Source organism: Aythya marila (assembly GCF_965140915.1).
Source record: "Aythya marila genome assembly, chromosome: 9".
Lineage (NCBI taxonomy): Eukaryota > Metazoa > Chordata > Aves > Anseriformes > Anatidae > Aythya > Aythya marila.
In genome coordinates this window covers 22944588-22970539 of record NC_139050.1, presented here as the reverse complement: position 1 = coordinate 22970539, position 25952 = coordinate 22944588, and the positions used below count along the sequence as shown (strand labels likewise).

The 25952-nt window shown below is 32.8% G+C and overlaps 1 long non-coding RNA gene across 1 annotated transcript in view; it reads left to right on the top strand.

Moving 5' to 3' along the window:
• LOC309881331 overlaps positions 1-25952 on the top strand; it is a 32334-nt gene that overhangs the window by 966 nt on the left and 5416 nt on the right. The window contains exons 2-3 of the long non-coding RNA XR_014318115.1: positions 22826-22911; positions 25313-25437. This is a non-coding gene — a long non-coding RNA (uncharacterized lncRNA). The remainder of the gene's footprint in view (positions 1-22825; positions 22912-25312; positions 25438-25952) is intronic.

The window sequence follows — 25952 nt, the reverse complement described above, 5'->3', positions numbered from 1 at the left end:
GAGACAAAATTTATCCTCATGCTACATACATAAAAAGGCCACTTGCGCATACTACTATTTTTATGACAGGACAGTGGGATACAAAACAGTAATGTTTATTATTTGGCTTCTTCTTTGCTGTCATTAAGATTACATTCCTTTCAAAAGTATTCTTTGTCAAATGGAAGGCAAGAGAAACCACATTCAATCACTCTTACACAAATCTTACCTTGTAAATCTAAGATGCGGCTGCTTTGGCACTTTGACAGTTTTGTTTTCCAGCAGTTTAAACATTGTGGGTAGAACTGGGATAATGAGCAAGTTTCAAAAATATGAATTGTAGAATTTTTTTTTCATTTCTAAGGAAGTAAAAGTACAGAAGTTGTTCATAACTCAATGTTTAACTGGAAAAAAATATATATTGTTTTTTACACACACTGCTTTCATTATGTCTCAGCCCTAACTTTTTTTCAATTGTTCTTTATATTTATGAAATACGAATAACATACCTAAAATAATTTTTGTACAGAAATTTTGATTTCTTTCCCTGGTAGACTAGAAAATATCATGTAAGAGAAAATAACCAGATCTAATTCTTAGAATTCAGCTTGCTTAAGTTAAAATGATAGGAGAAGAGTGGCACCATTGGATACTTCTGTTCTGTGGTACTCAAGTACTTCTACTATCTTCAGAGGAAAAAAAATAAGAATGCCAATTAAGAATGTAATATTTTTTGTGTTGTACTGATGTTGCCTACAATCTCAAACTGACCAAACAATTTGACTAAATCAATCCAATATGCAGAAATTGACTACAAAGACAAGAATCATATTAAATACTGAAGATTACGAACTGATGTTACCAAACTTGACTTCACTTAATTTGATGGCTGCTCATACACTGCCTGGAAACTTGTAATTGGGCAGTTGCAATGACAAAATATCCATTTCCTTTGAAAGATATGCTAGCAGTTTACATGACAACTTATGGCCCTCACTACTTAGTTCAGTGAGACTAAAAGAAAAAAAATCTGAAAATTAACCACTGATTGAGAGCAACTAAAATCCATCTGCTTTATTATGGCTCAAGCAGCCGATAAAAAATGAAAGCATTTACTAAATCTAACAGGAGCCACAGGGCAATTGATGTAATTGCTTCATGAATCTGCCCTAATTGTTTTTTAGTAGTAAAACTGTATAATTAAATTTGTACTTTGCCTCCAAATAGTATCTCAATCAAAATCTTAAAGAAAAAAGTAAAAACAAAAACTTTTGCTCCGTCTGAAGTTTTCTTCCAGTAGAAAATAGGCTTCTTAACTCTTTCTAGGTTAGAGATAAATATGAACTTTGTTAAAGTTTGGGGATTTTGTGACAATTGTCTAAACTTGCTATCATGTACCACCAACTTTAAATGCTTTCAGAAGCAAATTCTTCTTCCTCACAGGGAGAAAATATAGGAAAAGGACAAACGTTTATTTTCAAAGCATGTTTCTGAATTCTGAGCAATAAGTATCTTTTTACTTCTTGATTTGCCAGAGATATTTTAGTGTTTTGTATTTCAAATGAAAAACATGTATTATCAATATTTCAATATAAAATTAGAGGAAAATGAATGTTAACTGGGATATGGTTTCTCTGCTTCACCTTCATCTTTAAAACAAGAGCATATTATTTACTGGCTTTACATTGAATGCATATGTATATATGTGCATACGTGTATGTGGTTTTAGTTTCATTTGCAGAAAATAAATAAAAATACTCTTTATAGTACACATCAGATGGTATAATTGTAAGCCCAAGAAGTTTTTATGAGTATTAGTACAAGTGCAAATCATGGCACAACATTTAGTGTGACAACTTTAATCAGGCCCTGACAAAGCACACTGCACTCCTTTTCTTCAGTTAATGAATCTGGACTGATAATTAGAAAAAGAAGGAAGAAAGAGGTCATTGCAACTGCCACAAGGCAATTTAGGTGCCTATTGATACATAGGACAATTTAAAAAATAAAAATAATTTAAAAAGCACACTACCATTGTGACAGCTAGAATTTACTGGGACAGCTACTTCAGCAACTACGTGAGTTATTTGAGAGGACTACATATAAAAGTGCACTAAGTCTTTTCACCCCAGGCATATGAATACCCAGCATATATTTTCACATAAATCAGATAGAAACAGTTGTGTTGCCTGTGGGCATCACTTCTCCCAGTTCACTAGAGTCTGAGTTTTTTGGCACTTATCTGAGATCAATATCTTTCATCTGCCTTTCAGCAGAACAAAATGCACCAACATTTCCTCCATTACAGGGAGTGGCTGCTATCAAAAGTATAAAGAGACCATACTGATCAGTCTAGTCTCTGTAGATCCTGAACAGGGTAGAACTGAAAGAAAACAATATATTGTTTAATAAAAGGTTAACATTTTGAAAAAATATATCTTTCATAAAATTCTGCTAATACCAAAGGAAAAACTTCATACACTTGACTCAAAGTGTTCAAAGGAAATAATATGAAGGTTATATCAATTTATTCAGAGCCACAAGAGAATTTTTTTTCCCCACTACCACATACCATCAGCATTTACCTCAACTAGGACTGTATGTAGCTCTGTTAGCAAAAGCTAAAAGCCTTGCTTAGTTCTTAGATAACAGAATTGTTTCCTTGTTATTTTATTCATGGGTGGAATCTACAGAAGTTACATTTCCTATAATGTCTATCCCAATTCCAGTTTCCCAACTGAATAAAAGGAATATGTCACAATGACAAACCATAGTGTGAAAAAATGGCAACTAGAGCTGACAGTGCTGAGTTCTGTCTGAGAAATACACACATCTTCCCTGGGCACTCAGGCATGCAAAATGAATAAAATAAATAAATAAAATAAACAAATAAAAACAAAATAATAATAATAAAAAAAAAACATAAAAAAATAAAAAAATAAAAACAAATAAATAAAAATAAAACACATCAAGCAGTGTGTAATTGTCATAAAAAATAATTAATAATGGTAAGCCACTGGTTAACTAATTGCTCTATTCCTCAACTGTTCGCACAACCAGACCCATACGTAATACACTTCCTTTTCCTGCCAGATGTGTGGCTGCTGTTTCACTTGCAATAAAAAAACAAGTTTGCACAGCAGCACAAAGGAGCAAAGTAAAGATATTTTTTAGGTGAAAGATTTCAAATGCAGATTGAAGTGATCTTTTATCTTGCATTTCAGGAGCTGTTCAAGGCTCAAACTTGCAGTGGATGTAATTATGCAAACATCATGAAAAGAATGGTCTTCTCCAGAGTTATCTCTGTCTCACTGGACAGGAATAAGCCTCTTTCTTACTTACTGCCTGTGTTCGGTTTGCTTTTTCTGAAAGCTCGGTCACTCTGTCTCCAATCCAGAAAGATTTGTATCTTCTTTCCCTGTTCTCTTTTCAAGCACATTGCAGAATGTAAATTAAGGCAGGGCTTCTGGATTCTCTTAGAAGTCATAGAAGTCTGACCAAATAACTTAACCTCTCATTTCTTCAGGAAGTTCATCATTAAAATAAGCTTAATAGAATACATACATGCAAGTTAAAAGGTATCTTACTCTTTATAATTAATGTGCAATAACAGTCGTGCAATTTCACACCTTTACACTAGAGTCCATCCATTGCCAAGACAGATTTCTAAAGAGTCATTCAGATATGTATACACTTCACTAGCAGCTTTTGAAATGTTTAAATTGGCATTTTAAATTAAAGAAAACTACCATTGGCTTCCGTGTTTATTGTGTTTTAAGTGATCAGAGTTGACATCATTGAGATCCTAATATAATCTGTGAGTTCTAACTACTGTAAACATAGATACTTATGCTAAATATTCCTTTAGGCACCTAATTTTATGGCATTGAAGTCTGAAAATATTACTTTTATTTCTAAATATATATAAAATACACCTCAAAGCTGGTCTTTTAATGCTGACTTAAGAAGTGAATGAGGGTTTTAAAATATCCTGCACAAAGCACACCTAATTAATCGTTTTTTTTCTTTCATAATGGGTTACTTGTTGTGCAGTCTGTTGCCTGGAAAATAATTCTGATATATCTGGGGAAATGAAATGTTGTGTTGGAGCCAGCTAGAGATCTAGAACTGTAAGAATGTTTGTGTGCAGGTGACCTGAAGGTCTTGAGTGCAGAAAATGAAATCATGAATAATAAAGCTTACTCCCTGCTTAAGCAGGGATACCTCTTGATCTAAACTCCTGCCCTTTTCCTTCTCCCTGTATGAATATTTTATATGTAGCTGTGAAGCAGTGCTCTGCTGATAAAACCGATAATTTGAAAACTATAATTCAAGTATGACCAGGAATAGGAGGTAAGAGTAGCAGAAAATGGCAAAAGACATTAGTGCATGGAAGTGGCTGCAACGCACAGTTGTGAGAGCATGCATGTGAAATTGGGGGATTCCCCTTGGTTCTGTGCTGCCATATCTGGTACTTGGACAAGGCCTAGAGTATTCTGAGATAGTCTGTCCTCAAAATATTACTCTGTTCTCTTAAGGCCAGAGACAAACTGTCATCTGTGAGAAAGCAAAATGTTCAAAATAAAGTGTTCAAGATAAATTATTCAAGTTAGTCTGTTAAGGTCACGTTTTCCAGCTGCGATAAGTACATGCCTCAGCTGTGAAGGTAAGGCCAGGTAAAGCTGATAATGAAGACTGTAGAAGACTGCAGTGTCTCTCACTAAAAATAAAGGTTCATCTACTATCTCCACCCTAGCTAACCATCCCACACAGAACCTGCAAAAGATACTCAAATTATGGCTGTCATACTAGTATAACAATATGAACAGAGGTGGTTTTAGAAGAAGATTACAGTTTTAAGTTAAAGCATTTAATTTTAGACATAATAGTGAGTTTCTACAATGTGGCCATTTGCAAATAACTAGTTTAAAATGGAAAGGAAGAGATAAGAACATACACTTTGAAGCTGGTGAGCATTTAAAATGAATCCAGATCTAAATTTCCCATGAATTCTTTTATATATTAATTAGACTTGGTGTCCTAAATATCAACAAATTTCAGGTTCAGTCACAGTCCAATTATAGTCACATTTTCTGTCTTGTTACCACAATCTTAGGATTTCTGAAAGAACATGCTATATCTAGAAGCTTTTTAAAATGAAGTTCAATAAGGAGAATATTAGATATAAATTCAATGATCAATATAAAAATCATGTAAAATTCTGGTTTTAGTTTGCATAACTCTGTGAACATATGCAACATTGCTTTTGATTTCACACTTCATTTTCAATATGATTAATTTTGAAAAAAATAATTAGGGTCAACTAAATCTCCTTAACTGGTAGGTAGAGAGTTGAATTTCAATAAGTATTTTTTTGTATAAATTGAAATACTCATTTCATCTGTTTCCCACAGGAAAAATTACATTTTTTAAAAAATCAATTTTCCTGTATGGTGAAAACTTTAATGAAAATTGCACATTTTTAGTCAAAAAAAAAAAAAATCAGGAAGGAAAGCTGAACCTTGATTATTATTCCATATGTGATTGTATCAAACTAAACATAACTGAACAACTTTAAATTCCACCAAAGAAAAAAAGAAATGTATGAAACATTTTTGTTGTTAGCAGTCATGAAGTTGGAACCAGCAAGGCTGAATTAAGCAGAGACAGTGAGTTGCTTCTGAAGTCCATTTACTGTCAGAGCACTTCAAGAATTGTAGAAAACAAAACTTCAAGTGTCCATTCATTTATGTGAAGGAAGAGTGGCAGAAATACCAGGAGAGTAGAGCTAGAAAGCTTGCTACAACTGGGTCCCACCATACAGAAAGTGAGCAATCTATGTAGGTTTCAGCACACTTGGAACTCAGTAGTTTTTGCTGGTCTCATCTTTCAAGACTTTTTTGACCTTAAGTCCACCTCCAATGAAGTAATATTGTACAGATTTTTATCAGTTTGGAAACTCATGTTCTTTCCATGTAGGGCCTTCATAACTTTCTGAGACCTTTGCATGGGTTTCCAATGGTAGAAATAACATGAACAATTCTGCTTTATGTCATATTGTTTTGAAATTGCACATAATTGTAATGTATTTGTGAGCTGATATTTTAGAACTCATCTGAAGAAGTAATATATAATTCATTTCACAATAACCATATATACTAGGTATGTAAGATTATACATTCCTCTCTACCTAATGACATAGTAAATTAGAGGTTAGGCCCCTATATCTCTGGAGTTCAATTAAACCATATGTTTGAAAAACAGATAGTAAAGTAATTTTATTAAAGCAACACTCAAGAACAGTTTCCAAATAAACCAGAAGGCAATTTATCTAAGACTCTGTGCACTGCATACTAATTTTTTTCTTTTTGTTTAACATCATGGTCTTCAAAATAGTTTGCATGTGGGGTACATTTTAACTATACCAAACATGAGAAAGCCTACAAAGGCACATTCTGTTAATACTGAGAGTAGAGTAGAGTTGATTTTATTCTGCAGTTTCACAGTTCAATACATCTATTAATCTATTGTCTTTACCGTATGATATATCATGATTTCATCTAACCATTCATGTTTTACATTTTGTATTATGACTACTCAGAATTAACTAAAAGTACTGCATATACCATTTTTAAGTTTCTTTAAATAATGATGCAGCTAAAATAAACTGTTGGGTTCAGAAGACTATAAATAAAAGATATGCCTTCTCTAAATACCTTTCAATACCTTTCCTTTTTCTTTTTCTTTCTTTTATTTTTTTCAATATCCTTGCCTGTGGTAGCTTAATGTATATTTCTGTGAGAATCAACCTGTCACCTTTTCTCTGAATTATTTCAATTGCATATGAAAAGTTCCAATGCATTAGCATGAAGGTATGATCAATAAATGACCAATTCAGTCAACATTTGGAGAGACCTTGCAGAATGTAAGGTCATGTCTGATGAGAATAAAATAGCAATAACGCCACCAGACAATCGCAGTGATTTGACAATAATGAGAATATTGCTTTTGCTTAAACACAAGTCTTAAACAATTCAGATGTGATAGTTAAATATTTGTCTAGTGGTAAACAACAAAGGTTTGAAAAGTACTGTTAATCTTTCTTCTTCAAATAAAACAGTTAAATATCCTCCTGAAGAATCTAATGGCTGTTTCATCATTTCTCATGACGTCAGCATTAGTCAAGCAGTACTCAAGTGTACTTTCACTAATTTGAAGTCACTGCTTTATCAATAATGAATATAAATTATATGTTGATTTGCAATATTGTAAACCTAAATTGTATTCAAAACAAATACCACTGTTGAAAAGTAAAAGGAATGTACCCTTTTTGAGTCCACAGTACTTTAGAAGTGTATTTACTTCTTCTATAATGCCTTTGCTATTATGGAAAATCTTAAGTGAAATTAAGATTCAGCATTTTGTGGAGTCAGCGAGCACAGTGAGAAGAAAATGGAAAGTGCAGAATCCTGTGGATTTTTCATGCCAGTCAGTATTATCAACATTTCTGCTCTTCCAGCTCTCTAATATCAGAATGGTAACTAGAAAGCCTTCTAAGAGCTCAGCTGTTTCCCCTATATGGTTTTACTCTCTTTATATCTAAAATCTTTTTTTTTTTTTTTTTAATGAAGGTCTGGCTTCCATAATTTGGAGCTGCTATTCCAGAGAAATAAGACATTTATCTTGCATCTTTGAAAACCAAAACACATATAACACAAAATCTAATTCTCACAGGTAAACATTGCTTTGTACAGAAATTATTTTCACCAAACCATGATACCTCATAGGAAGCATGTGACCATATGCAGTTCATGCTTAGTACCTGGAAAATGTGTAAAAGTGCCCGTAGTTCCTGCAGGGAACTTGAGCAGACGTCTGGAAGAGACACTGGCAAACCCATCTGTGGGCACACAGATATTATTAGATAAGTCTATATCTATATCTAAACATGATAAAATGAAACAAAGGTCTTAATTATGGGGTAGAGAGGGCTAGGGGACAAGAAGTGAGGGAGCTGGTGCTGTCAGTAGCATGTGGTGTACTGGAGCATCTGATAATGATGTTTGCTGAGGGTTGTTACTGTGGATGAAACAGAAGTGTGGAGCAAAACTATTTCTCAGAAAGGAATCAGGAAGGAAAATATTGTAGTAGGAGCACATTCAGTTCTAATCTCCTCCCTTCTTCTCAGCCCACCTGCTGAATCAGGCCTCACTACTGAACAAAGTTCAACTCTCAGTAGAGGAATGGGATTTTAATGCATTCCCACCAATGTCACTGCTACTTCAGACTAGCAAATTCTACTATAGCGAAGTTCCAATTTGGAAGAACAGACCTTATTTTAGGAAAACATCATTGAAAACTGAAGACACTACAATATAAAGAAAACATTATTATAGCTATGAAACCGATCAGACTAGAAGTCATCTGTTTATCATTTTTTCCCTTTTTTGCCCAGTGCACTAAACTAACCAAAAATTCTGAAAGTACAAACCAAAATAAACAGATCAACATGTAATCTAGATATTATTTCATATTTAGAAAGCTGCTGCATCCATATAATTGCAGCCACAGTAGCTTTGTAGCTTCCTCCTGTAAATAAAAGCTATCAAAAGTTACCTTGTTTATTTTACTTGAAGAGGTAGTGTTCTTTGCTTTCATATGGATGCTTTGATTTCTCTCACTGTAGGAAGCATGTGTTTTGGTTCCTAACTGACTCAAACACCTGCAGGAAAAGAAAAATAGCTTTTTTATCTCATGCTTTCCTGCTTGTAGCTAGATTAATTTCAGGTTTTTAGGTTTATAAAAATGTATTTACTGTGGATATGGCAAATTCACAAAACAGAACACACAGCGCATTAAGTTGGAGTCCAAAAGAGTCTAGTTCCATCTTCAAATAAAGGAGGGCATGATCTACGACTGTCTTGGAGCATTGCAGAAATTTTGTCACAGAGCAAGATCACTGAGGTCACCAAAGTTGGTAGAAAGGCTGCAGCTAAATCCTTATAAAAGGCTTGTTGCCAGATATGCTATCTGTGTTCTGGTTAGATGTAGGCTTTAGCCCTTCAGATCTTTGTAGTCTTTATTCTTGCAAGGTGCCTCAGCAAAGAGCTCAGTGAGATTATTTGCAATATTGGGTGATACAGCCATCAGTGGATGATTGGTACCTTAACTAATTTACACTAAAGAAAAAAAATATATATATTAATATTTATCAAAGCCCATTCTACACAAGAAAATGAAAGGAAGTTTTTGCTTGCTCAGAAAAACAGAAAAAAATATTAGGTATGATACAGTGTTTAAATTGTAATAAAAGAAAATTTTAATCCATCTGGGATGCTGCAATTCAATTTTAGTTTCAAGAAGAGGAAAATGCGTTTTAACTTAAAAAGACAGTCCTTGCACAATTAATTCAAACACGCAAAAAATTATATTATTAAGATTATTAGCAAGAATAGGGTTAGTCTATTTTAAAGTAATTAATTAATGACAAATATATATATATATAATCAAATAATGATAAATATCTGTGTGTATATATACTTTTTTAATATACTTTTTTAAAAAAATATCTACTCATAGATTTTTAAAATCTGTTATTGATCATAGATCTTATATACTCATCCAGCACGGAAAGAAGGATCATAGGGAGTCTTACATTTTTTGTTGGATATCTTTTCACATTGGTATCATCCCTTTATGTAAAAATTCATGCTTTACTATTTTTTGCAAATGTGATGGATTAGTACTACTTGCTGTTATGAAGCTTCTTTCAAAATTATACAAGTTAGCAGTGGAAATTCATAATGACAGTTGACAAACAGTCTTGCCCCTCCCCCCCCCCCCCCAAAAAAAAAAAATAAAAAAAATAAAAAAATCATCGCTTTTTTTTGCAAGGAACAAATACCAAGTTAGCTTTAAAGAACCTTGTGTAGTAAAATACCTACCATCGTAGGAATGCAAAATACATTTATCTAGTGCTTCCAGTTTACAATATTTATACATATTAAGTTCACATTAATTTTCTCTTGCAGTGACACCCTCTCTTTGTCTTCAAAAACAACTAATATCGTTTATGGAGCAATTATAAAGTTTTGACCTAATGTTTAATTCTGCACTTGGAATAAACTTATAGAATCACAGAGTCAGTTACTGAGACTCAATCAAGAAATAGCAACTTATTAAATTGCAGTGACACTGTGGCTTAGAACACTTCCTTAGTACTTTAAGTTTTCCCTACAGGTCAATAACAGCAAAATACAGGAAACAGAATCATTCCAAATGAAGTAGCATGTTTCTTAGTTTGTCTTTCTGCTGCATTTATCTTCCCACCATCTTCATTTATTCCCCTGCCATCTATCAGTCAATTCTTTCCTCCCTCTCCTCTGGCCCAAATTTCAAAATATTAATATAATATCCATGCTTTAATTACAGAATTTAATTAAAGTGATTACACTGCAAAGAGAAAATATTTTTTTCTTTACATCTTCAGAGACCACAGCTGTGAAAAGCAGGTGCTTCACTTAAGAAATTCCTAATCAGGGTGTGTAATCAGTCTCTTCTCCTTTTAAATAATTTGTCTCTCTTCAAAAATGAATCAACATATATTTATTGTATTCTTGTTCTTTTCACCTCTATTAACTAATAAGATATGTTACAATTGATCTAGACCTTAATAACTTAAAATTGTAACTTAAAATACATAAAGTATTATAAAAGTATTATAAAGTATTATAACTTAAAGTACACTTTAAATAAGTATTTATATGAAAAAGAATATAGTTTTGAAGAACTGCAGCAATTTCAGAGTAAATCAGAAAAAGTTTCTGAAGGTATTCCTGGTTCTTCCAGATTCATTAAAGGAAAAAAAAAAAAAAAAAAAAAAAAAAAAAAAAGGAAATTACATGAAGACAATAAATGCTGAGTACTCCACAAGTGATAAAAAAAAATACTGATTAACAAGTCAAAGTTTGTTATTCCTTGTCAAAAATTGTGTAAGATAAATGAGAAAATTTAATTATCACCATACTTATCAAAGGCATTCTTTGTGCATAGTATCATTTTCATATGGCAGAAGGTTTTGTCTGTTTATTATTGTGACCAATACAGAAAATATCAGAAAGATCTGAGCTAAAGGAGGGAAAATGTATTCTAAAGCTATCTTCATAATCTATTAATCCACAATACATCTAACAAAATGAAACAGCTTGCAGAAACATGGCAAATATTTTCTATCTTAGCCAGCCTAATTATTTTAAAACAGCAGTGCTCAAAAAACTGTGAAAAGGTAATTAAACATCACATATGTTCAAAATACTGTTCTCATAACAATGTAAGTTTTTACAGTTATGAGTTTAAATTGTAATATTTCCATAATATCATTCCATTCAAGATGGAAATTATTTGCCATTTTCTTAGAAAATAATTTTTCCATTAATTTAATGGATGTGCAATTACTTCACAGTATTTCAATAACATTTTTCATAAGCTTGAGATAAAGTACTTAGCTTGCTAAAGTAAACACTGAATATGATCCTGATGTGTCATCTATTTTGACTGTATGTTCAATTTCGTCTCTGAGACAATATTTTTTAAAACTCCAATTTCATATCCATTGTATTGCTTTTCAGTTGTATAAAGGAACTGTGTGGATAATGGCAAAGAGAGAAAATTTCCAACATTTCCACAAGGTGTTTTTGTTGAAAAATTTAATGAATAGTAAACATACAAATATGAAAATATTTTAATAGAAAACATGAAAAATAATCAATACCAAAATATCATTTATAGCAAGAACAAATATATATATATATATATATATATTAAATGGCATCAGGATATCTTCTCATACACTATAATATATAAATATAATTAAAAAAAAAGAGAGAGAGAGAAAAAAATAATAATTGATTGAATAAAAAAGAAATAGTTTTGGTTTGTTGAAGGGACTTACTTTGATCAGAGATGACCAAAATGTGTAGCTACTATCCTTATAAGTATAGCACATGTCAGAATTAAAATAGATCCTAACTTTAAACAAGTTTAACTTTGACTGACTTGGAAACAGCTGTTTCCTTAAACTTAGGAAAGACTAAAATTAATCATCTTGAGCGTGTACTTAAGGAAGCCATTGTAAAAACAAAAAATGTACGACTGGTTCTATCTTCATGTTTCTTTCATGGCTTGATCCAGTAAGAGCTGGACATAAACGACTCCCAAATGGTCTAAGGGAGAGTGGAGTTATTCTCTCTACTCATGAGTCAAGGGTTCAAACTGCAATCAAAGTGGCAAGTGGCATTGAAAAACAGCAATGAGTGAGAGCCTGAGGGAGAGCTTTGGGCATGTCCCCAGGCATCATGTGGCTTACCATCCAGTTCTGAGATAGGATGTGCTAACAGAACAAATCAAATAATACCCACGTTCTCTGAGATGTGTCAAATTCTCTGTACTTTACTGGCCTCTGGATTTATACCTATTAAACACGGGCATTAAGTAAGGTGAGAGTATTACTAAAGTATTACTCTAAACTGAAATGTATTATTTCAATCATATAAAAAACAATATTATCTTTTCTGATGTAAATTCTCTTGCATTAGTTGGTTTAGAGATAAAGCTTTTGACCCTATCTGATATATTTAGAATTCTCAGGAAATATAGAAACTGAACTAAATATTTATGAGTTCCTGGTGAAAAATGAGAAATGCTAGGCAGAGCACTACAGAGAAGTATCATTGATTTTGAATTGATGACAGCTACGCTAGCATACATTTTTCCTTATATCAGTATTTGTGCTTCAAGTCCCAATTTTATTTCCATTATAGATGTCAATCAATATTTAGGGATTTAATCCTTCTGTAATTAAAGTCCTTGGTACTGATATTTTTATTACATTTATTTCTGTGGAACAAAAATAGGACCTGTCTTAAAGAAAAGAAAAATGCCTCTATATTGAAAAATATTTCATTGTTTCCTACTTCAACAGCAAGCTTTGATTTTCTATTTATAGACTCAATTACATTTTCTGAGTTTATTTCTTAGAACAGATTTCTGTAAGTTGGTCTTTGTCTTTCATTGATAATCATTTTCTCAAAGCTGCCAGATGACTATTAAGAACCAGAGAAAACAGTGTACGTGGAAACATTAAGAGAACTGATCAGATTCAATGCTCTGACAAGAAGTGAGTGAAAGTGGTAGACAGCTGCCACAGATATTTACTTATATTGGATTTTAGAAATAATGTTTAGAAGATAGCTTTCTCAGTGGTGCTCGGGACTAAAAGAGGGTGATCTATGTTTTACAGATGGAGTTGATAAAGACAGGACATGTGCACTGCATCTATTTAAGTCTCAAATTGTCATTAGTACTAGAAGCTTAGATACCATATATTTACCATATTAAGAATCCATACCATAAAACAGATTTTGTAGTCTGTAATAGTCCAAATATATATAAATTTACTTAAAACATCTTGCCTTGAGTCACTGCACTTTAGTACATTTATGTAGACAATGTTCATTTGAGAGAGCCTTCTTGTTTTTCATGCTTTATATAACATGTATTTGAGATCCAAGAACAGAAAAAATGAACCTCTTAATATGATAATATTCCATTATATTTTACAATTCTGCACACAAGTGCAGATTTAATATTTAAGCATATGTTTGTTGCATTTTCTGTAGCAGAGCCTCTACTGAAACACTCATTAGGGCTGTAAGTGTCGGTGACAGAGGTTACAAACAGCTCCAGTACTTAGAGACTGAAACAGACAAAATAAAACTGGGTTGTCACACACGCAAAAAAAAATTAAAGAATTGAATTACTTGTTTTCACTACAAGTTGAAACAGGAAAAAAAATAATAATAAATTGCATTTCTATGAACAGAAAGTACCAAAACAGTTAAATTGTGTAATATCAAAACAAATGCCATGCATATAAACCAAAAGGAAAAAGAGGGGAGAACAATTGTATACTGAGTTAAAACCATATAACCAGAAATTAATTGTCTAGTTTCTGAAGCAGAAGGATTTATGAAGGAATAAATATGACTTTGTGATCGTGCTAACATTATTCTGATTTCACAGTACATAAAGGAAGCTGAATCAGGCAGGCTGGTGAAATAGTTTACACATTTTGTATGGCACTTACTTGCTTTGCTTCTGTGTCATTATTTCATTTTCTCCCCATCATCACCTGTCTTGAAAAAAAGATATAAAAGTTCAACTTTGAGTCTACAAGGTACTGGTAACTTACAGCTGAAACAAATAGATAAAAGATTTAAAAGATCTTAGTTTTAAATATCTGTTTATCACACTTTTTTTTTTTTTTCCAAAAAAATTTAGAAGGCTGTGGGGTTTTTGATAGTTGTTGTTTGTTGTTTTTTTCAACCCAGTGGATTAAAATACATCACTACAAGGTAGAAATTTTACAGAGGAGCTTTGTTTTAACAGGTTAGATAGTTATTTCATTTATTCTAGTATAAATTTTAAAGATAACCATTTAGTGATTTTATAACTATAAGGTTTTACATATTCTGTTAATAAAACAAAAAAACACACAGTATATAACACTATTAAATTATTAGGTGTCCTTGAAAATAAAGAACGTATATTCAATGGAATGGCAACGGAATGTTCACATTCCTAAAATAATCTCTTTTTGATATAGATCTTTTATGTTGAAATCTACTTAACTTTACTACTACTTTAACTACTTTACTACTTTAACTCAATTGAATAGAATTTTATTTGAAAATATAACCATCATATATTTTAACTTGTTAATTAATTTTATATTCATAATTAATGTAGAGAAAGCATAAACATTCAATAACAGGGAAATTATTGATGAAAATATTTTATAGGCATCAGTGAAAATATCACATAGTTATGTTGAAATCCATACACTTTCCCTGCCAGAGATACTTAATTTTGATGGTTTGATAGAATATGCATATTATATTAGTGATTGTTCCTATATAGAGAGGTTGTATTTTAGGTAACAGAACACTGATCTGGTCATTTTTTAAAAGCTATATCATATATCATATTTATGTATAGATATATACACATGTCTATACGTACACACACAAATACAACATACGTATAGTTAGAAGCTTATTGGTAAGGAAAGGTTATGACTGAGGAAGTATATATGTTTAGAATCATCTACCAAATATCCAGCCTGTATCATCAGCATAAATGCACTGTAAATACAAACTAATCTAAATAATTTGTTTTGACATAGCAAGAACTGACATATTGCTGATTTTTGTCCCTTGCGAGACCTAGGAGATGGGTTATCTTCTTTAGGGCAGGTCTTTCCCTTCCCGCCGGTCAACTGCAGTAAGTAACACAGAAATGGAAAAAAAAATAAATTATCATACGTCAGTGCAGAAGACATCCCTCTCAAATTTCTCATCAAGTTCTGAAAGACCAGGTTATCTACCTTTTCTGTCATTCACATTAAAGACAACTATTCATTTTCTTACCTTTGTAAATTTTTTACTCTACTAAAATTTCTGAAGCATTAAGTTTCTGTTGCTGTTTGTAGCTCTCCATTATATATTTGTGCAATCAACAGTAACTAAAGAGTATACAAGTCATCAAACTAACAGCATCAACTCCCTAGAACACATGCACATGGAGCCAGAAGGACGTTCACATTTTAGAATTATAAAAACATCAGCAGTCATCTTAAAACTTCAGTACATGAGAAGCAAGTTTTCCGCATTTATTCCAGATATTATTATTTGGTTGCATGAACACCTTCCATATGGAGGTCAGTGAGCAGCTTTTCAGTGTGACTTAAGTTTAGAAAGGAAATATATGATTAATTTAGCAACTGAGCCCTTTCCAAAAGGGGCCAAAAGAAAGGTTCAGACTAAAGCACAATGTCCCTGTGACATGTAACTGTAGTAAATGTAACATAAAACATTCTATCTGTGTAGTACCTACCCCAAACAGAAATATTTTTCTCACCTTCATTACTGATCTGTTTACTGAAACAATTCCACAACATAATTCTCAATGGTCAGAACTGCAGTCCCTAAGGGGTCACAGAAGGGATCCAAAGGAGTCAAGTTTCCAAGGAGGAAAATGTGTTGTAACTGTGTTCCTTACTGATACTGTCCTTGCTTGGAGAATAAAAAGCCAATCTACAGATTCAGTAAACCGAATTTTCATCACACATACCTTCTCTAGAGATAAAATTTCTCTTATACAGTATATGTAGTTCCAAACACCTATTTGTTGCTGTAATTGATTAATTTTTACTTTTCGAGTAAAAGTAAGAGGACAGAATATGTATTGTGTTTTAGAACAAACTGCCGTCAAACATGAAAAGTTAGCACTGGGTTCTGTCACATTTCATAGTCTGAATCAGCACACCTAGTCAGAAAAAGACATGATCCTATTTCCATTTACCTTGTTTTGATATAACATTGATACTTCACTGCTGTGTTTGTTGTTGTTTGTTTGCTTCCTTTTTCTGCAGTGTAGACTTTTCTTCAGCATTGGTTTAAAAATTTGTGAGATTGAGATGGAGGCATACCTGTAACACAGATGCTACAGGGACTTTCAGCAAGTAGTATGTATGAGCCTTATATCCATGAACATGCTAGTAACAGAATGAAATCCTCCTGTTGCAGTGAGCTTTTGTAGCTGTTAAATGTACAATTCATTTTCAGAAACCTAGCCTAGCCTGTTCCAGAGGCAATGAAATAAAAAGCTTTTCCAAATTAAATATTCACTAATTCTCTATTCAAGTTACACATTTTAATTATGAATCTAACGAACTGTAAATGTGACATCAGAATTCTTGTCTAACACCAAGAATTTAGATTTAATTAAAAAATAAAATTATACTAAGCAGATATGTTTAACAATTATAGTGCAATTAAAATATGCAATCAAGCTTGCAAAAGATTCATAATCTTAGGATATATTTACAAAACGTTCTCTTTGTTACACCCTGTATTAGAAAACTGTCTTAGAAGCTCTTAACTGCACCACAGATAAACTTTCCTCTAATGACTCTGCTGCAGCATCTTGATTGATGTTCCCATGAACAAAGTAGATTCTTGTTTGAACTTCTAATCGCACACACTGTGACAGTCTTCTTTTTCAATGTTTCCATTGACATCTTACAGTGTTCTCTTAGCTTTGCCTTTTTCATATTTAACATCCCTTGCATAAACTCTTTGGAAATTATTTGTAGTGGGATGAATTTATGCTACAAGGGAAGATTTTGTAGTATAAATATTGTGGGTGGGATTTGTTAAAAAAAAAAAAAAAAAAAAAAAGTTATTCCCTTGGACCAATTTAAACAGGTTTTGCATTGGCAGGATAAAAGAAAGGCAAATTTAGTTGAATCATACCAAAAAAAAAGGAAAAGTAAAATTTTAAAAATTTAGTAAAGTCAATTTTATCTGCATCTTTCCACTTAATTCATTGAAATGAATTGAAATGAATACTTTTTTGATAGTACATACTTTCTAAAAGAATGATCAACATGCTCTTAAAAAAGTAGGTAACGTCATCATTGTATGACAGAAAAGTTGGTTCAGATATAGAGTCAGCTGCCGTAACTAAATCACTGAAAAGAAACATACTTGTATTGTCCTTCATGAGATGTAAATAAATAAATAAATCCCTTCTATTTAGATCGAATGCTTTAGAGTTTGGAGAAAAATGTTGGTCAAATCTCTAGAGATGCAAATTAGGTGGAACTCAAATCCTGTCTTCACAAGAAGTTAACTTACAGTTGCCTCACTATATGTAACCTTTATGATATTCAAGCAAATATACAGGAATTTAAAAAAGATCCTGCCTCCTACTGCCACACACATTTTGTTTTATCCTCCATTACTTATTTAAAATAAACAAACAAACAAAAAAAAAAACAACTCTGCAACCAAACATACCTCTATATATATACATATATATATTGTACGATGACCTTGAGAACAGTATTTTTTTTTCTGCCACATGTCACTGAACCCACATGCTTGTTTTCCAGAAACATGCAAGGATCAAGGATTTCAATCCTTGATAAATTAGAGATGCACAATCTTTGCACTGCTACTTAAAGTGTTAAAATCTATGCTAGGAAAAATAAAGTTTCAAATTTATGTATAGTTTGGAAAAGCACTTAGAAGGATTCTCATGAGAATCCCGAGTCTCTGAAAAAGCATGTAAATTTTTGTATTTCTAAAATTTACAAAAAGGGAAAACTTATTTTGAGAAACCAGAAAATTTCTCTCATATCTCCAAAGTGTTGTTATGAATAAAATAGAATTTTATAATCAATAAAACATTAAGCTCAATTAAGTAAAAAGTGATTTTTGTTTCTATTGGATTGTGTACAAGTTGGATTAAATGTATTCTGAAAAAGTTAACAGTATGATATAGTTATTTAAATGAATGTCATAAGATGCAAGTACCTTATTCTTTTAAATAAGCACAGAATTGTTTCACTTTTCAGAACTGCTGAGTGACTAAAAAGAGGAAGCGTGCACTCACAACTTACATTAGCTTAGTTAATAGATTTGTAAGGACTCCTTAAGAGACATAGTGACTGCTCTGAAAGTAAAGAAATGAAATGTTTGTGGTACAGCTGACACAGTACCTTTAACATAAGAGAAGAAAATTATTTAGGTAGGCAGCACAGTCTATTACAGAAAGGAAAAGTAATCCTGAATCCTGAATCCTTTAGTGTTGCTGTACATACTGAATATAAAAGGGTATTTTTTTAAAGAGAATAAGCACTCTCTTGTGCCATCATTTTTCCAGACTTCCTTTACTCATTAAGTGAAATGCAAGTAATTATACTCATATTGTTTTTCAGCATGTAATCCACAATGAATTGTGTTCTGTGATTTTATTTCCCATTTGCGTTACTTTGTATTGAAATATTTGACTGAACATTTATGAGAATACCTTCATAATCCAGGACAGTGAATGTTATCTATACATTGGACATGACAGTTCTATAAGAAAACCTTCTCTTTAACACAGCAAGTATCATGGTGCTTCATATATTGAGCCACAGGAAGGGGAAAACCCTTTGCCTAAATTTTTCACATTCCTCATTTAACCAAAAATTCCAACTGCTATCTCAACCACATGAGTCTATGGAGTGGCTAATGGCCAACATTTTGTCCAGGTCTTATTAAATCCATGTGTTATGAGACTGTGCCTTTAAGAATAAAAGTACTGGCAGTTTGAACAAGGCAATTCCATTTATTTTTTAAGTGATATGATAACCCCGTTAGTCCTACTGCTTTGTTTTCTTGAGGAAAGTCAGCTATGGTAGTAAATTGCCCTGGAAGGCACTTTAAATTTAAAGGCAGTCATTAAAGCCTGTAGCTGCCAGTATTAATGCCTTAGACAAGACAAATGAGAGTAGAGTATAGCTGTTCACAGTGAAGCAGAAAGGAGAAAAACAGGACAGTTCCACAAATTCTGTCAGAATCAAAGTAAAATGATAATTAAGAATTTACTAAGTCAATTGAAATTACAGTAGACTTGGTTGGGTTATTTTCCCAGATAACCCTTTGTGATCCAAGATGAATTACCATGGAGAACATAATTCTAAGAAGCTTTGTACAGGATTAAAATAATCCCAGCTGAAAGGGCAAGAACAGTAAAAACTTGGCAGTTGCAAACAAAACTGCAAGGGAAAAATCCCCATTTCAGTCATGACAGTCGTAGATCTGGACTTGGGATTACAGACGGAAGTTGGAGGGAGAAAAAGTGCATCCCTGGAGTGATCCCAAGGCTGAGATGAGTGCTCACATGGCACAAGATCCATCTGGAGCTGCAGTTGCCAAAGAGAGGCCATTTCATTCTCAGCATCTAACAAGAGCAGCACCAATTTCCTTGCATGGCTGCAAGTTGAAACAGTGAACTGAATCAAAGTCAGGAAACACAAGTGAGAGGCTTAAAAAAATGAAGAGGTAAGACGCCAGTTTTTTATTTTCAGGAAATTAACAGAGACAAAACAATCCCAAACATCAAGAACTTCTGTGTTCTTCATGACCCTAATTCTGCCCCTAATTAGAGCTGAATAACCCCTCTAATTTCACTAAGTCATCATTGGCATAGCTGAGAGCAAAGTTCACCCCTTTTCCCTTTTTTAACTCCTAGTGAAAAAATGACTTTGATACATGACTAATTAAGGTGCATAGGGCACTTTTGGGGTAAGTCTTGAAATGGTGGGAGATAACTGGAAGACCTGTTCTCTTTGCATGCAGGATAATAGAACTTCCTAGCATTTGCTTGGAGCAATAATGAACCCTTTGATCTCTTTAATCATATAATCCAGAGAAAATGATTCTTGACCATTCAAAGAACAAGTTCCAAATGATTAAAAGTCAACTGCAAAAGACTTATTTTAACCTGATTTGCCCTAGAGACACTGTGCCTTTAGATTGGAAAGTTTTTTCACCTCCAAACAATTACATTCATTTTCATTCTAATTTGTTCTAATTCTTTTTTCATTTGCTGGTTGCTTGATTTTTATAATAGTAAATGTGACCTCAACAGAGTTTTAACTGGGATCTTAAAAAAACTGTGATCAACCCTGCCAAATGGACTTTAAGAAAATTACGCTATTCTAATTTTATAAATATATATATTTATCTAATCTCCCAAAGCAAGTAGCACAACATATAGACATAAAGAAACATATTTGAAACTATAATTAAAATTGAGGATTTAGAAGTGGAGAGCAGCAACCCAGCAGTAGTATTTAGATGGAAGCTATATTTGAGGAAGCACAGTCCTACCTTTTGTACTTAAAAGAGGGAAATGTAAAAAAATATAACGTCTTTTAGAAGCAGCAATGGCAATGGTTGATGCAAAGTGAAAGCAGGGAGAAAGACCTTGAGATCAAAAAATAGCAGGTGCTTTTTTTTCCATATCTGTGGCTCAACCCAGTCAAATTTTGCACTGTAAGATAAGTAAGTTATAATGGTTGACAGACATGGCTTCAAGATTTCACAAGATTTCTCTAACTCCTACTTTTAGTCAAAATGACCTTTTAGATACTGTCTGGTTCTGTGATATGTTGCGAAATGTTTCCTCTTACCAATCCATCTAGCTACCAAAGGCAAAATGACATTTCCATCTCAGAGTAACTAGGCTTCAGGTATTTCTTTCATTCATCACTAAAAGCTAAATCTTTTAACAGAAATAAAAATGTGCAGAATAGAAATGGATGCTGAAATAGATATCTTAAGGTAAGCAAAATCAGTTAACATTTTCATATACTCTTTATTTTATGTAAGTATAGAAACAAACATGCATTCCCTCTCTCACTCCACACTCTTTTAAAATTTTTGGAAAGAACCAGAAAAAAAAAAAAAAAAATTAAGGTGCTGAGCGTCCCTGAACTGTTGAAATACAAACCACTCTTTTCCTGCATCAAAGCTAAAGGTAATTTACTGAGTGTATTACAAATAGTAAAAGGCCAGAGCTACCAAGGCCATTTTGGGGAAAGAACACAGTGAAAGACATTAAAATAAATTTGGTGAAATACATAGGAAAAAGCGGTCAGTTGTAGTTGAGTTCAAGAAGCATGTCAGCCTCCTAGAAAGTCTTGGCACATTTCTGCTAAGCTGTGGATGTAACTAACAAAAGTTGCAGAGATGAACTTAGCCTCACATCATGAGTTCAGCAGTGAGCTTGCCCTGGTGAGGTAAAACTCAAAGCTGGGTAACTGAAAACTGCAGCTGTGGAGTAGCACTGAAATACGGCTGAAATAATGAAATATAGGGAAATAGCAGTAAAAGCTCTTACCTTAATCATCCAGAGGAAGGACTTGAATCTGGGTTCCAGAACTGTGCCCTAACATTAGCACAACTCCATTTTCTCTAACTAATCAACCATGAGCATACAAAACAGTCTACATTGCACAGACGGGCAGTTTATTTCGTTTTCCATTGTGTTAGCAATATTCTCCATGATGTGGCAGCAGCTGTGAGGAGAACAGTAGATGTCCCCAGTCTATGCTCCGTTTAGCTCTTGAATTTCCAAGGCATTGCCCTGTGTCGAGAGTGAAAAATCCTCTTCTGCAGTGAAGTGTGATCTTCTGAAGTACTGTTAAATTTCAATAAATTTTGTATTTATGTCTTCTTTTATATTCTACTTTAATCTCCCTTCTAACATCAAAATAGAACTTGTTGACTTCTAGAGCTCTTAGTAAGTTTTATTCATCATGATTTCTCTTATATATATATATATTAAAAAAAAAAAAAAAAAGTTATTTTTAAAATATTGAAAGAAATTGAATAAAAAAGGGTCAGTCTTCTAAAATGGTAGAGCATGTATTCCTGCGTTAGTACTGTGGCTGGCAAAGATGTAACTCTGTGAAAAAGATCTGAGTCTAATCTGTGTCTTGCTAGAAGCACAGGTAAAAGCAGAAGTGAAGATTGATTCCTCTGAGCATTATCACACAACTCAGTTCCAAAGAAAAATGCTTGCATAACGAAGGTGCATTCAGCTAAACAAAAGGTGGCAGAATTAGACCACAGAAAAAAATGTGTTAATTAAAAGGTGCCATTTCTCAGGTTAAATTCCTTGACTACTCCTTCATCTTATTTTATAGAGAAATCTTACTTCATTTATTGTTGCAAAATGAATGTTCTGTTATTTCTTCTTATCCTAACTAGTTCTGTCTGAGTTTCTGCACAAGTTATTTGGAAGCTATGAGTTACTTGTTTACAAACAGGAGTGGGATGGTAATAAATGCTCCTTATCTTAATTACATTCAGCTATTGCTCATAAAGTCTGTGCAGATGTCAAACTGCAGTTACCATAAAAGAATATTAATAATAATTCTTTTCTTTAGGGTGCTCTACGCTCTTTCCAAAATGTGAACACAGTACTGCACATACAACCATTAACTGGATGGCTTCTCATGTCTAAGGAGTAAAAGTAAGTAAGTAAAACTAAGTAAAAACAGAGTACCCGTACGTTGTACTAGTTAGATTAAGAAAGTAATGCCCTGGAAGGAAAATGATAATGCAGTGGTACACTGGTTAATAATGTCATTTCAATTAGTTGCCCTAGTATTCAGTAGATAGTTCCTTGCAGTCCTGGTTTCAACACTAGCAATATATCACCCTACTTTAAGTTAGAGGAAGCTCTGAAACCTCAGATTTTCTATTTATAGCAATTATTATTGTTGTTATTATTATAAAAATGAAAATGCACAATGCAAATACATTTGGTGAGGATAGGAATAAAATCTTAAAACAAAACAAAAATTAAATTAATCTTAATTAACATAAAAAGGTTTCCAGTTCTGAATCAACCAATTCAAAACAAAACTGTTGAGCTTTTATGTTAATCTCGTCTTTATTAATCTCATTGTAGTTTTACAAAGAATTTCTCAATTCTTGACACATTTTCATAAAGTAAAGAACAAAGGTCTCATTAAGAGAAGGGTGTAAGTGTAAAGTCCTACAGGCACAAACTTTTGTTTAGATGTCCAGGAAAGATACATCTGCCTTTAAAGTACTTCTGCCTAAAGTACTACTCCTCCCTAATAAGGAACCTAAAGAACAGATTTTTAAAATGCAGCCTAACCCAGTTTCTATTAACATACCTTCACCTTTATTGCAATCCTTGACTTCTTGAAGCTTCAGGACATGAAACAGCACAAAACTGCAGGTAACCAACATAAAGACAATATCAATGACAATGTCAATGCACTGATCTTTATCATATCCTGCACTCTGAAATCACAATAATTTGTATACTGAACACCATTCTGTTATCTGCCGAATTACATCTTACAGCACATCATTACTATATCAATATCATAAATCATATATCACTATCTGGGATTATGACCAGATATTATTCCCAGAAGACCCTCATTCTTGTCAGGCATTATAGCATGTACTGTGGGCCACTCTGATACTGAAAGTAACGAGGCAAGAAATATTCCAAATAAAAGCAAATGTAGTATCATATTATTCTTCTGAGCAGAAGGTAACACAGGTCTAGCAGTGTCCTTAAACTATATTACTCTCTAAATGTCATCAAGCAGCTCAGCCACAATCTTCATTACAAAAAGGAGAACACAATTTTACTTCAGCTGTTTTATGCTCTCATTGCCTTATCCAAAGGTAAAAAGAAAGTGAAACAGGCACAGTCACAATGACTATGTCATTAAGACAGACCCTGTGTTGCCAAACAGAAGACAGACATCTTCACTGTGTTCTTATTTATTTGAGAGCTTTATCATTTTCCCTTCAATAATGAAAAATAAGGCTAATTACTTGGATATATTTAAATTAATCTATCTACACTGATTACACTGGTTTTAAAGAATCTATGTAATTTATACAATATGATAATTTAGCCCCTACTATCTAGTTTTAGTATGTCTTTATGCCTTACCTTAAATTTTGTCTATTTGCTGTCACAATGAGCTTTTGAAAATGGCAGAAGGAAGGTTCTTGCCATGAGCATGCTTAGGCTCTAATAAAACATGTTCCGCATTTGTGAGCACAAACACTAGAATATTTTCTCAATATGCTTAGAGTATTTTCAAAACACAATAAGACTTTAAACTAATGTTTGTGTTAATTAATTTTGAATTACAGTGGAAATCCCATTGACCTGCTTATATCTTTGATCTTTCATGCAACACTGAATTAGATCATCATAATTAATGCTAATGCAAAGGAATTAAGGATAAGATGATAAGGTTATTGTTTGAAAATTTTATCAATAACATTAATCCTTGGTAGTATGTATAAACGTACAAGAATATTGGAATTTTAATGTTAACTATGCTCATCTCTTAGATGAACTTTTTTCTTGCAGGCTCTGTTTCTGAGACAAAACTCAATAACAGTATGAAAAATAGCTACATGTGTGTATATATAAAAAAGATATATATTCTCAGAAATCATAAGCAGTATGATAGTAAACACCAGGCAATTCACCAGACAGCTCTACAGACAGAGGCTAATCAATGTATCCCAACGTATAAATCTAAGCAGTAACCTCAGCACTACTGGACACCTGAAATATGTTCTGAAATCTGAACAAGTCTTAGCAAAGTGGCAAAAAGTGGAAGCAACCTATAAATTTTCATTCACCTTAAGTTATAGTCTTATAGAAGTTATAGCCTTCTCCCTCAAGACTAATGCTGAACATCTGAATATGCAGCACACCTTAATTTGGCCAAATTTTGTCGTTTAAACACAACATTACTAAATGCTGTATCTAAAAATAAATTAAAAAAAAAAATCCATGCTTTTTGCTGCTGTTGTTGTTGGTGGTTTTTTTTTGTTTGTTTGTTTGGTTTTTTTCTCTCTAGAATCATAGCACAGTCCTTCTTGCCAAGAGTTGTCGATGAGCTCTGCTGTCAAAACTTTTTCCTCTTCAAGCAACTTAGGTAATTTAGTCTGTTCACAAACTTGGAAACTGGTTCTTCTAACACAGGTTAGTGAAACTCTGAAACTCCATGAGATGAAGGTCTTTCAGTGTTCCTATAACTCATCAAATGAAAGGCTGTAAAAGTAGTTGCACTCCCACAATGCCAGAGATAAAATGAATTTCCCAGTTCCTGAGTTGTATAAAGCACCCATCTAACCTTAAAGAAGTCTGTGCCACTTGCATGTAAGCAATTCAAACCCCTAATCACATATAATATCTAATTACATATATTGCTTAAGGATCTTGCTATGATGAATTCCAGTTCTGCTTCTCATCCTGATGTTGTGTAAATTGAAAAAAAAACTTTTGCACAAAAAAACTTAATGGAGCAGTTGAAGAATTTCAGACTGCATTGTGTCCGTATTTATATATCTTTATGGATTAATATATACTATATTATTGTTCCTACAATGTGTGTGTTAGTGTGTTAACTGTTCATATACAATCATGGAATTATGAGCAGAGTATAAGGCTATAAGTCCCCTTTATGCATGTCATATATTTGTTGTCCATTGATAACA